This window comes from Microcaecilia unicolor, chromosome 10 (assembly GCF_901765095.1).
Source record: "Microcaecilia unicolor chromosome 10, aMicUni1.1, whole genome shotgun sequence".
NCBI lineage: Eukaryota > Metazoa > Chordata > Amphibia > Gymnophiona > Siphonopidae > Microcaecilia > Microcaecilia unicolor.
In genome coordinates this window covers 218,933,807-218,946,188 of record NC_044040.1, presented here as the reverse complement: position 1 = coordinate 218,946,188, position 12,382 = coordinate 218,933,807, and positions in this window count along the sequence as shown.

The following is a 12,382-nucleotide window of genomic DNA, read 5'->3' as shown; positions in this document are numbered from 1 at the left end:
CCCAAGCGATAGCATCTTATGGGAGGTTCCATCTGTCTGACTGTACACAGGCATGCTTCACACCCCTAACACCTAAGAAGCGACATATTTTACCAAGTTTTTTCACACCTAGTCCCCAGATAGACATGTATGAGATTGCCCATGGAGGAAGAGAAAAATGTGCTATTTTATCATATTATAAGTGTGCACTTTTCAATTTGCTTACTCTTTATTACATGTTTCAAATTAAATTCAAAGTCTACAATGTACAGTAAACAGGTTTGAGAGGGGGAAAGAAAGTTTAATACAACAAAATATGAAATCCAATTAAATATTAAGTCCACAACAAAGGGGGAAAAGGTAGGCCAAAATCAACAAAAATACAAATTTAAATAAGGTAAAAAATAAAAAAGGAAAAACGGCATTCTGTAAGGGTACACATTCCAACTGTTGTGGAGCCTGTGCAATTAGGGCTAGATAAATCAGCATTAGCCAAGGACCGCATAGGCTTATCACTTAAAGGATTTATTTTTTATATCTTTATTGAAGAATGGCACAACATAATAGTCAAACACTTGTGACGTGCTCAGCAACTCTCAAAAACAGTATCGTTAAACATTCCTTTCAAGGTGGTAATGAAACAATGATGCAGTATCAATAACAGATTCCCAAAATATATGCACCATTCATTTCTTTTTGTTGTTGTACCCCTCCGTGCTCACTGGGGCGACCACTGATTGTCCTTGTAAGTAAGTTTTTGCTAGTGTTCAAACATCCATATATCTTGAGGAAGAGCGTCTCATGGGATGTTGTGCGCGGTGGAGCTCCCATATAGCCAACTGGATCATACTGGTTCTCCACTCAGCCGAAGATGGGGGATCGCTCCCCACCCAGCGATGAAGAATTACCTTTCGTGCCAGCATCAATGCTACTAGTACAAATCTTTGCTGGTACTGTAACAGTCCTTGAGCGTCCAGAGCCCCACCCAACCCCAGAAGCAGGGTTGCGTAGGACCATTCGCACTGAGTGCCCACTATCATTTCAATGACATCCAAAACTTCAGCCCAGAAAGGTTGCAACTTAATACACTCTAAGAAGTGATGAACCGTTGTGCCCTTTCCCACCCCACACTTATCACATACGTCTGTGTCCCAAAGTGCCATAGCCCTCCCTCAGCTTTTTGAGATGTACGAATCATTCAGTATCCTAAATTGCGTCTCCTGCAACTTCGCATCTGGGGTGATTTGAAATGCTAAACGAAAACAAGATGTCTCGCCCACTCATAGTTTCCCCCAAACATTCACTCCATTTTTTCCGCTAATTGCTCAATGGGGATAAACTCCCGGAATTTCTTTCCCATCCTATACCACACAGAGTTTATTTGCTACAGGGGGCAGCTGCAAAAACATTTCATCTAGCTGGGTAAAAGTTGGGTAATGATTCCCCTGCTCCCGTAGGGATGACAATACATAGTGTCGTACTTGGAGATATGAGAATAGAAAGTTGGCAGGTAACCCCCACTTCTGACACTCCCCAAAAGAGGGTATCGCCCCTGCACCCCCTTCAAAGAATTGTCCCACATATCTACACCGTCTTGGCCGCCACAACTCCCAAACACTAAAACCTTGTCCTGCGGGGAAATCTGGATTTTTCACCAACTCCAAGAAGGGCGAGGCTCCCACTGCACCTCCCTGTTTCGAGCACCACCAAGCCTACGCAGCAGCTGCAGTAATGGCGATATAGTAGGCCCCCTAGCCTTAGCATGCAAGCGCATTAAAGACAGTATATGGTGATGCTTCATGATCCCATAGGCCCACTGGAGCATATCATGATTCCCCAGTATGTAATTCATGGAACCAACGAAGTGCAGCTGCTACATTATATAAGCGCAAATCTAGGCGGTTCACTCCCCCCTCTCTAGGGCTCGTCAACTTAGAGTAGCTTATCCGTGCCCTGCAATTTGACCAAATTAAAGAAGACACTATACCCCTATACACCGCCTCATCTTGCCTGGCAACCCACAGAGGCATCATCTGAAGAGGATACAATAATTGAGGCAGTAACACCATCTTTACCAGGGGCAACCCTCCTTCCCAGCAGAGACAAAGGAAGGTCTCTCCAACTATTACACAAAGATCTAATACTAGCTATCCGATCCCTAACCTTCTGATACCTAATTCCAGCATCTAAGTGAAGGAACATGCCCAAATATTTCAGGGGGCCTGTATTCCATGCAAGGGGGAAGTTAGACTTCTGCAAGGGCAACCCAAGGAAAGTGCCATCGCTTCTGACTTGTCAAAATTAATCCGTAACCTCGAAAAGGAGCCAAATTCTTGAATGAGCTTCACCATGACACCTACGTCCTGGGAAACATGTTCCAGAAATATTAACATGTCATCTGCAAACAGATTAATCTTATAATCCTGGTCTCCTACCTTTATACCTCGAAGGGCTTCAGACTGCCAAATATTACACGCCAGGGGTTCCAGAGACAGTACAAACAACATAGGAGATAGCAGGCATCCCTGTCTCGTCCCACGCTCTAGTGTGAAAGAGGGGGTAAGCGGTTCATTAACCAAAATCTGCGCCGTAGGCTTAGAATAGAGCGTACGTACTCCTGTTAGAAAATTTGCCATGATTCCAAACTGAGGCAAAACCCAAAATAGATAATCCCACAAGATCTTATCAAATGCCTTTTCAGCATCTAGACTGGCAATAATCGCATCCCCTGGCCTCCCCTCCCCCCCTCACCTGCAAGGCACTTAGCGCTCTCAGTATGTTGGTGGATGCACAAACCCAGTTTGATCTGTATGCACCAGTATAGGCAAGACCTTCCCCAACCTGGCAGCCAGTATACTCGCAAATAGCTTGAGATCCTGATTTAAGAGGGAGATAGGTCGGTACAACCCCAATAACTTTGTATCTCTCCCCGGTTTGGGTAGAATCACAATGGTGGCATGTGCCAACCTTCCTACATCTTGCTCCGGTTGAAATAAAGCATGACACAATGCCTGGAAAGGACCCATATTTTATAAAATTCAGGGCCCAGCCCATCCGGTCCCAGTGCTTTTGCTAGTTTAAGGTGCTTCAACGCATGCAGCATTTCTGTACCTGATATCGGGCTATCAAGGGCCTCCAACTGAGCCGGGGTCAGAGCAGGAAGTTCCAGCCCACTGAAAAAACTTTCCCTTTTCCTCGTATCACTACAGTCTTTATTGTACAAATCTGTATAAAAGTTTACAAAGGCACTGTGGATGTCCCTTTCACTGCTGACTAGTACAAATCTTGTTGATTACCTGCTTTGGGGCTCTATTTCGAATTAAGCTAGCCAACAGTTTGCCCGCCTTGTTGTCCCACTTATGCAATTGATATTTGTACATCTGTATGTCTTGTTTAGCTCTATTAGTCAAAAGGATATCAACCTTATGTCTAGTATCCAAGTATTCCTGGTGTGTCTCACCATACCCTCCTTTCACCAGCTACGCTCTAAGTGATTTTAGCCTATGTGCCAAACTGATTAACTCCTGATCCTGGAGCTTCCGTGAGCGGGCACTATACTTCCGAATGGTGGCTTTCCCCGACTCCCAATAAATAACTGGATCTACTTCAGATGGATCGTTATCTCCTAAAAAATATCCCCACTCTCGTGTAAGAAACTGCTTGAACTCCTCATCTAAATACAGGGGTTCATTCTCCACCCACTGCTTCGGCTCTGGGGAGAGAAACTTATATCCACCAATGCCATACCATAGTCAGAAACTACTCAATCTTCCAGGGCAGCCTGCCTGACTGACGAAAATAAGGAAGAGGATATAAGTATATAGTCTAGGCGGGCATAGACCTTATGCACCTGGGAGAAAAAAAGTGAAATCTCTCTCGTCCAGGTTCAGTACTCTCCAAATATCCAACAGGTTCAACTCCTGTTGGAGGAAATTCACTCCACCTGCTTCGAACTGCTTTGACCTTTTCTTGGGAGGGCTACAATCTACCAAGGGGTCTGCTGTTATATTAAAGTCGCCCCCCAAAAGTAACTCATATTCAGAGAGTGGCGCCAGTAGGGCTAATAGATTGGAAAAATATTTGTGAGAATATATATTTGGGGCGTAAATAGAGCAAAGAGCTATCGTCTTTCCCTGAATAACCCCCAACCACGCTACATACCTCCCTTCCAGGTCAGTGACAACTTTGACACAGATAATCCAGCTGCTTGTTAATGAGGATTGCCACTCCCCTTTGCCTACCATTATAAGAGGAATATACCAACTCACCCACCCAGTCTTTTCTCAGTTTCTTGTGCTCTTTACAAGTTAAATGAGTCTCCTGTAGTAACAAAATACCAACCTTCAAGCATCTGGCATAATTCAGTATCTTTTTGAATTTTATTGGAGAGTGGACTCCATCTACATTTAAGGTAGCCTCCATCACCCATCCCACCATAGTGTAACAAGCTTTAATCCCCCAATAAACTCACAGTAGTTTAGGGTCAAAAACGGTATCCCAGCAGTACCGCTCCAACCCAGAATCAACCAGCCTCTCCAATAGGCTACGGCCATGGTTAACGTGGAGAGTTGTTCACCCGCCCCCCTGCTATCCAAGCTACCCCCCATACATCCACCTTCCATACATTTGGCTCAAACAACCATCCCCACAACAATACAATCCCCACCCACCCACCCCGACTCACACCAATCATCCCCTTCTCCCTTCTTAAGCTCTTCTTCCCTAACCTTTACCCCAGTCCCTCCCATCCAGCACATTTCCTCGCTCCCTCTACCTCCCATACAAATAAACAAGCAAACGTTAACCCCCTTCAACCTCCTCCCCCTCTGGATATCATTTAACATCAACACCCTGTAATAAAATTTTTTTTAACAACATCAGTAAGTGGTAAGTAATCATAACAAGGCATTGTAAGACAGTGCAACAAACAGGAGAACCTATTGTGTACCCGTGCCTTATGCAGGCATGTCTCCCGCAACTCATACCATCATATGCGTCCGCAGCAGGTAACTTGTCTGTGCTACATGGTTCCTTTCTCCAGCATCCCCCATGTAAAACACCAGTGGATGCCACCACCACCACCCCTCCTTACAGCAGCTCGGCTATTCCGTCGCTGAGTCGGGGGTGGCAGCTTCTCAATGAAGGCACAGAGTTCCCCAGCAGACGCAAGGACCATGGTGCGATTATCGTAAGTCAGCCACACCTTAGCTGGGTACTGGAATGCAAACTTAATTCCTCTGTTGAACAGTTGCGTGCAGAAAGGCGCGAGGACTCCGTTGTTCAGAAACCTTAAGGGAGTAATCTTGAAATAGCAGCACCTTGGAGCCCTTGTAATCCAGCGAATGCACACGTTTAAATGGTTCCAGGATTCGGGCTTTTACAGTGTAATTCAGATATCGGGCGATAACAGGTCGTGGCCTGACTCCGTCTTCCCTTCTATTTCCAACTTGGTGTGCTCTTTCCACGTGCACAGGCCCCACTTCCTCTGGCAAGCCTACCGCCTCGGATAACCATCTCTCCGCTATTTCTTTTAAATCCGCCTCTAAGGGATTCTGACAAACCAATGATTCGGATGCTGTTGCGTCTCCCTCGATTTTCCTGATCTTCAACTTTCTCCTCTAGTTGTTTTTGCCGCTCCTCCATTACTCTCAAGCGTTCTTCCAGTGTTTGGACCCGATCCTCTGCCTTCTCTATGTGCACCCACCGCAAGCACTGATACCAAATCTTTCAAACAACGAACAGTGGATCAAAAACAAATCCTCTCTCAAATGGTGTTTCTTGAACAAAGTCTTTATTCAAATCAATAAAAACGACCCGGCACGAGTCGTGTTTCAGCCTCAAAAGGCCTGCGTTAGGGGTCTATTGATTTTTGATACAATAAAAAACTGATAAAAACTAATGTCTCTGTCGTTTGTCGACTGTATGAGGTATCACATCTGATGTGCTGCAACCTATGTGGTGAACTACATTTGACAGGAAGGCTGTGCATTGCAGCACATCAGATGTGATACCTCATATAGTCGACAAACGACTGAGAGACATTAGTTTTTATCAGTTTTTTATTGTATCAAAAATCAATAGGCCCCTGACGCAGGCCTTTTGAGGCTGAAACACGTGTCTGGTCGTTTTTATTGATTTGAATAAAGACTCTGTTCAAGAAACACCATTTGAGAGAGGATTTGTTTGGATCCACTGTTCGTTGTTTGGCTTTTGTTTCCCTTGTGGAGAGGTCACCTTCTGTAGGTGTTGACCAAATCTTTCAATTCATCAAGTGCAGCATGTAGCTTAGCCAGTTTTTCATCCAATAAGCTAGACATGTGACGCACTGAAATGCTGATAGTGTCTTCAGGAACATGGGCCACAGGGGAGTCACGCTGCTGGGCCACCATCTTGCGCACACCACTCACAAGCCTGTTCTTTGTGTCGACCTTGCTAGCATTACACCACTTCCAGCGCTTCAAAACCACACAAACCATTTCTCCAGCACTGCTACTGCAGTTTCCTCATGCTGGCCATCTCAAATTCCTCCGGGGGGTTGCACTGGAGGGAGAATATTCTATCGAGGGAGCGGAGCCGAGCTTCCAGGCGTCCGCTCACGGTGCTGCCATCACGTGACCTCCCCCCCCCCAACTTAAAGGATAATTGTAAAAAAGATATTTAGTATTTTTATATTATACATTTGCAAGTGAATGACGAAAAAAATGCACCTATTTGCAACACCTTATGCCATATAAAGAGGAACTGCTTCCTCTTAAGGCTTACTTTTAGCTACCTCTGGAAATAGCCTCATTAAGATTAAGAAACAATTCCTCCCTCTGTCTTAAAAAAAAATATTAGTGACTAAGGGCCTCTTTTACCAAACCGCACAAACAATCCTCACATGACAATGCCAACGAAGCCCATTCTAATCGAATGAGCTTTATCAGCATTGCCGCATCGGGAATCACTAACGTAGTTTAGTAAAAGGGCAGTAAATTCAAAAACAAAAAGTTACAATCGTAGTATACATGCATAGGCAATACTTATTTATTTATGATGTCATTCCTGGCAGGTGCTCACGCCTCCATGGCTATTGCTTCTCCCCCCTCAGCCTGATTCATCCACCTGGAAAGATAGGAATGGTCATAACATAAGCATTGCATTACTGGTACAGATAGAAGGTCCATCAAGCCCAGGATCCTGTTTCCAACGGTGGAAAGTCCAGGTGACAAGCACTTGGCAAGATCACAAAAGTGTAAAACAGATTTTATGCTACTTATCCAAAGATGTTAGTGATATGTAACCAGACGTTAAAATCGTCCACAGTACCTGAAGATAGGAGGGTGGCCAAAAAGGGTTCCAGGGGTGATCCAGGAAGTTATAGACCTGTAAGCCTGATGTCAGTGCCGGGAAAAATAGTGGAAACTATTATAAAGAATAAAATTACACAACACATAGCCAAACATAGTTTAATAGGACAGAGTCAGCATGGGTTCAGGCAAGGGAAATTGCCTCACCAATTTGCTTCATTTCTTTGAAGGCATGAATAAAGGTGAGCTGGTTGATGTGTATCTTGATTTTCAGAAAGCTTTTGATAAAGTTCCTCCTGAGACATGGAATAGGAGGCAATGTTATGGTGTGGATTAGGAATTGGTTATTGGACAGAAAACAGAGAGGGTAGGGTTAAATGGTCATATCAGTGGAGGAGGGTGAACAGTGGAGTGCCGCAGGGATCTGTACTTGGACCGATGCTATTTAACATATTTATAAATGATATGGAAATCAGAACTAGTGAGGTGATTAAATTTGCAAATGACACAAAACTATCCAAGGTTGTTAAAACATGTGCGCACTGTGAAATATTGCAGGAAGACCTTAGGAAATTGGAAGACTGGGCATCCAAATGGCAGATGAAATTTAACGTGGACAAATGCAAGATGATACACATTGGAAAGAATAATCGGAATCATAGTTACCTGATGCTAGGGTCCACCTTGTGGGTCAGCAATCAAGAAAAAGAGCTGGATGGCCTTGTCCACTGAAATCTGCTCAGTGTGCGGCGGCAGCTAAAAAAGCAAACAGGATGCTAGGAATTATTAAGAAAGGGATGATGAATAAGATTGAAAATACTATAATGCCTCTAGTGCTGCATGGTGCGACCTCATCTTGAGTACTGCGTTCAGGTCTGGTTGCCGTATCTCAAAAAAGATGTAGCAACATTAGAAAAGGTTCAAAGAAGAGCAACCAAAATTATAAAGAGGATGGAAAGGGTAAAGAGGTTAGGGCACTTCAGCTAGGAAAAGAGAAAGATGAGGTGAGATAAGATTGAGGTCTACAAAATCCTGAGTGGTGCAGAACAAGTAGAAAAAAATCAATTTTTTTGCTCGTTCCAAAAGTACAAAGACTAGGGGACATACAAGGAAGTTACATGGAAATACTTTTAAAACAAATAGGAGGAAATATTTTTTCACTGAACAAGTAGTTGAGCTCTGGAACTCTTTGCCAGAGGATACAATTACAGGTTTGAACAAGTTCCTGGAGGAAAAGTCCATAGTGTGCTATTGAGACAAACATGGGGAAGCAACTGCTTGCCCTGGGATTGGTAGCATAGGATGTTGCCACATTGTTTGTTTCTGCCAGGTACATGTGACCTGACTTGGCCACTGTTGGAAACAGGATACTGGACTGAAAGGACCATTGGTAATAAGCAGTGGATTTTCAGCAGTCCATCTTAATAATGGCTTACAGTCTTTTCTAAAACAAAAAAAGAAGAGGAAACCGGTAGGAAGAAAGGCAGTTGTGTTATAGGGAGATTGATGCTGACCCATCGGTTAACATACAGGCTCAGGTGCATGAATTATTTCAGGCAAATAATTCGGGGGGCATCTCCAGTAAGGAACATCAATATTTGCTGAGGAAATATTATTCCATATATGTTATTTTGTGCTGAAGGTGCACAAATCCTTGGGTTATCCTCAGGGCTGCCCCATAGTATTGGGGCGGGGCTCCATGCTAGAGCCTCTAGGTAAGTATATTGATTATTACCTGAAACCGTTTGTCGGTCAGGCTCACTCATTTGTCAGAGATTCTTGGCATTATGTATGGGGTAAGAATTGGAGATTGCATTGATTTTTGCTGGCTGAAGCTGGTGTACCAGTTCCAGGCCACATCAGTAACTAAGCTCAGGTTGATCCCTGTAAACGATCTCTGCAAAGCTGTGAGCAAATGTTATTCTTTGCTCTTTTTGCATATCCGGACATAGTTTCCTAGGGTGCACAAAGAGCTGCGGTCATAGGAGCCAAGTTTTCAAAATGATTGGGGGTGGTAGGTCCAATGAAAAGAACCCCTCCCTGGATACATACAAGGAATTTTATCAATATTGGGGTGCTGAAGCATCCACAGAGCCGGCAGTCCTGTGTGTAATGTGGCTTTTCTTTGGACAGCAGGGACCGTATATCCCCCCCCCCCCCCCCAAGGGAGCTTTTGGAGACCATGGAAGGAGCTCCCTTGAACTCAGGTGACTGCATCTACTGCTATTGTAAGCTCTGTGGTGCAGGGACCTTCTTGCTCTTGGAAATGCAAATGATTTAAAGTGCAAATCCTGGTCCCTGTCCCTCCACCCCACCCCACCCCACCCCACCCCACCTTGGAAGGAGTTCCCTTGCTATTTTAAGCTCTGTGGGCCAGGGACCTCCTTCCTCTTGGAAATGCAAATGATTTAAAGTGCAAATCCTGGTCCCTGTCCCTCCCCCCCTTGGAAGGAGTTCCCTTGCTATTTTAAGCTCTGTGGTGCAGGGACCTCCTTCCTCTTGGAAATGCAAACGATTTAAAGTGCAAATCCTGGTCCCGGTCCCGGTCCCGGTCCCTGTCCCTGTCCCTCCCCCTCCCCCACCCCCACCCCCACCCCCACTCCCACTCCCACTTTGGAAGGAGTTCCCTTGCTATTTTAAGCTCTGTGGTGCAGGGACCTTCTTGCTCTTGGAAATGCAAACGATTTCAAGTGCAAGTCCTGGTCCTGGTCCCGGTCCCTCCCCCTCCCAGCTCTGTGGTGCAGGGACCTTCTTGCTCTTGGAAATGCAAACGATTTAAAGTGCAAATCCTGGTCTCTCCCCCTCCCAGCTCTGTGGTGCAGGGACCTTCTTGCTCTTGGAAATGCAAATGATTTAAAGTGCAAATCCTGGTCCTGGTCCTGGTCCCTCCCCCTCCCCGCTCTGTGGTGCAGGGACCTTCTTGCTCTTGGAAATGCAAACGATTTAAAGTGCAAATCCTGGTCCTGGTCCTGGTCCCTGTCCCTCCCCCTCCCCCACCCTCCCCCACCCCCACTCCCACTCCCACTTTGGAAGGAGTTCCCTTGCTATTTTAAGCTCTGTGGTACAGGGACCTTCTTGCTCTTGGAAATGCAAACGATTTCAAGTGCAAATCCTAGTCCTGGTCCTGGTCCTGGTCCCTCCCCCTCCCCCACCCCCACTCCCACTCCCACTCCCACTTTGGAAGGAGTTCCCTTGCTATTTTAAGCTCTGTGGTGCAGGGACCTTCTTGCTCTTGGAAATGCAAACGATTTAAAGTGCAAATCCTGGTCCTGGTCCCTCCCCCCCTTGGAAGGAGTTCCCTTGCTATTTTAAGCTCTGTGGTGCAGGGACCTCCTTCCTCTTGGAAATGCAAATGATTTAAAGTGCAAATCCTGGTCCCTGTCCCTCCCCCCCTTGGAAGGAGTTCCCTTGCTATTTTAAGCTCTGTGGTGCAGGGACCTTCTTGCTCTTGGAAATGCAAACGATTTAAAGTGCAAATCCTGGTCCCGGTCCCGGTCCCTCCCCCACCCCCACTCCCACTCCCACTTTGGAAGGAGTTCCCTTGCTATTTTAAGCTCTGTGGTGCAGGGACCTCCTTCCTCTTGGAAATGCAAACGATTTCAAGTGCAAATCCTGGTCCTGGTCCCTCCCCCCCTTGGAAGGAGTTCCCTTGCTATTTTAAGCTCTGTGGTGCAGGGACCTTCTTGCTCTTGGAAATGCAAACGATTTAAAGTGCAAATCCTGGTCCTGGTCCCTCCCCCCCTTGGAAGGAGTTCCCTTGCTATTTTAAGCTCTGTGGTGCAGGGACCTTCTTGCTCTTGGAAATGCAACGATTTCAAGTGCAAATCCTGGTCCCGGTCCCGGTCCCTGTCCCGCCCCCTCCCCCTCCCCCACCCCCACTCCCACTCCCACTCCCACTTTGGAAGGAGTTCCCTTGCTATTTTAAGCTCTGTGGTGCAGGGACCTTCTTGCTCTTGGAAATGCAAACGATTTAAAGTGCAAATCCTGGTCCTGGTCCCTCCCCCCCTTGGAAGGAGTTCCCTTGCTATTTTAAGCTCTGTGGTGCAGGGACCTTCTTGCTCTTGGAAATGCAAACGATTTCAAGTGCAAATCCTGGTCCCGGTCCCGGTCCCTGTCCCTCCCCCTCCCCCTCCCCCACCCCCACTCCCACTCCCACTCCCACTTTGGAAGGAGTTCCCTTGCTATTTTAAGCTCTGTGGTGCAGGGACCTTCTTCCTCTTGGAAATGCAAACGATTTAAAGTGCAAATCCTGGTCCCTGTCCCTCCCCCCCTTGGAAGGAGTTCCCTTGCTATTTTAAGCTCTGTGGTGCAGGGACCTTCTTGCTCTTGGAAATGCAAACGATTTAAAGTGCAAATCCTGGTCCCTCCCCCTCCCCGCTCTGTGGTACAGGGACCTCCTTCCTCTTGGAAATGCAAATGATTTAAAGTGCAAATCCTGGTCCCTGTCCCTCCCCCCCTTGGAAGGAGTTCCCTTGCTATTTTAAGCTCTGTGGTGCAGGGACCTTCTTGCTCTTGGAAATGCAAATGATTTAAAGTGCAAATCCTGGTCCCTCCCCCACCCTCCCCCCACCCCACCATGGAAGGAGTTCCCTTGCTATTTTAAGCTCTGTGGTGCAGGGACCTTCTTGCTCTTGGAAATGCAAATGATTTAAAGTGCAAATCCTGGTCCTGGTCCTGGTCCTGGTCCCGGTCCCTCCCCCTCCCCGCTCTGTGGTGCAGGGACCTTCTTGCTCTTGGAAATGCAAACGATTTAAAGTGCAAATCCTGGTCCCGGTCCCGGTCCCTGTCCCTCCCCCTCCCTCCCCCCACCCCCACCCCCACTCCCACTCCCACTCCCACTTTGGAAGGAGTTCCCTTGCTATTTTAAGCTCTGTGGTGCAGGGACCTTCTTGCTCTTGGAAATGCAAACGATTTCAAGTGCAAATCCTAGTCCTGGTCCTGGTCCTGGTCCCTCCCCCTCCCCCACCCCCACTCCCACTCCCACTCCCACTTTGGAAGGAGTTCCCTTGCTATTTTAAGCTCTGTGGTGCAGGGACCTTCTTGCTCTTGGAAATGCAAACGATTTAAAGTGCAAATCCTAGTCCTGGTCCTGGTCCTGGTCCTGGTCCCTCCCC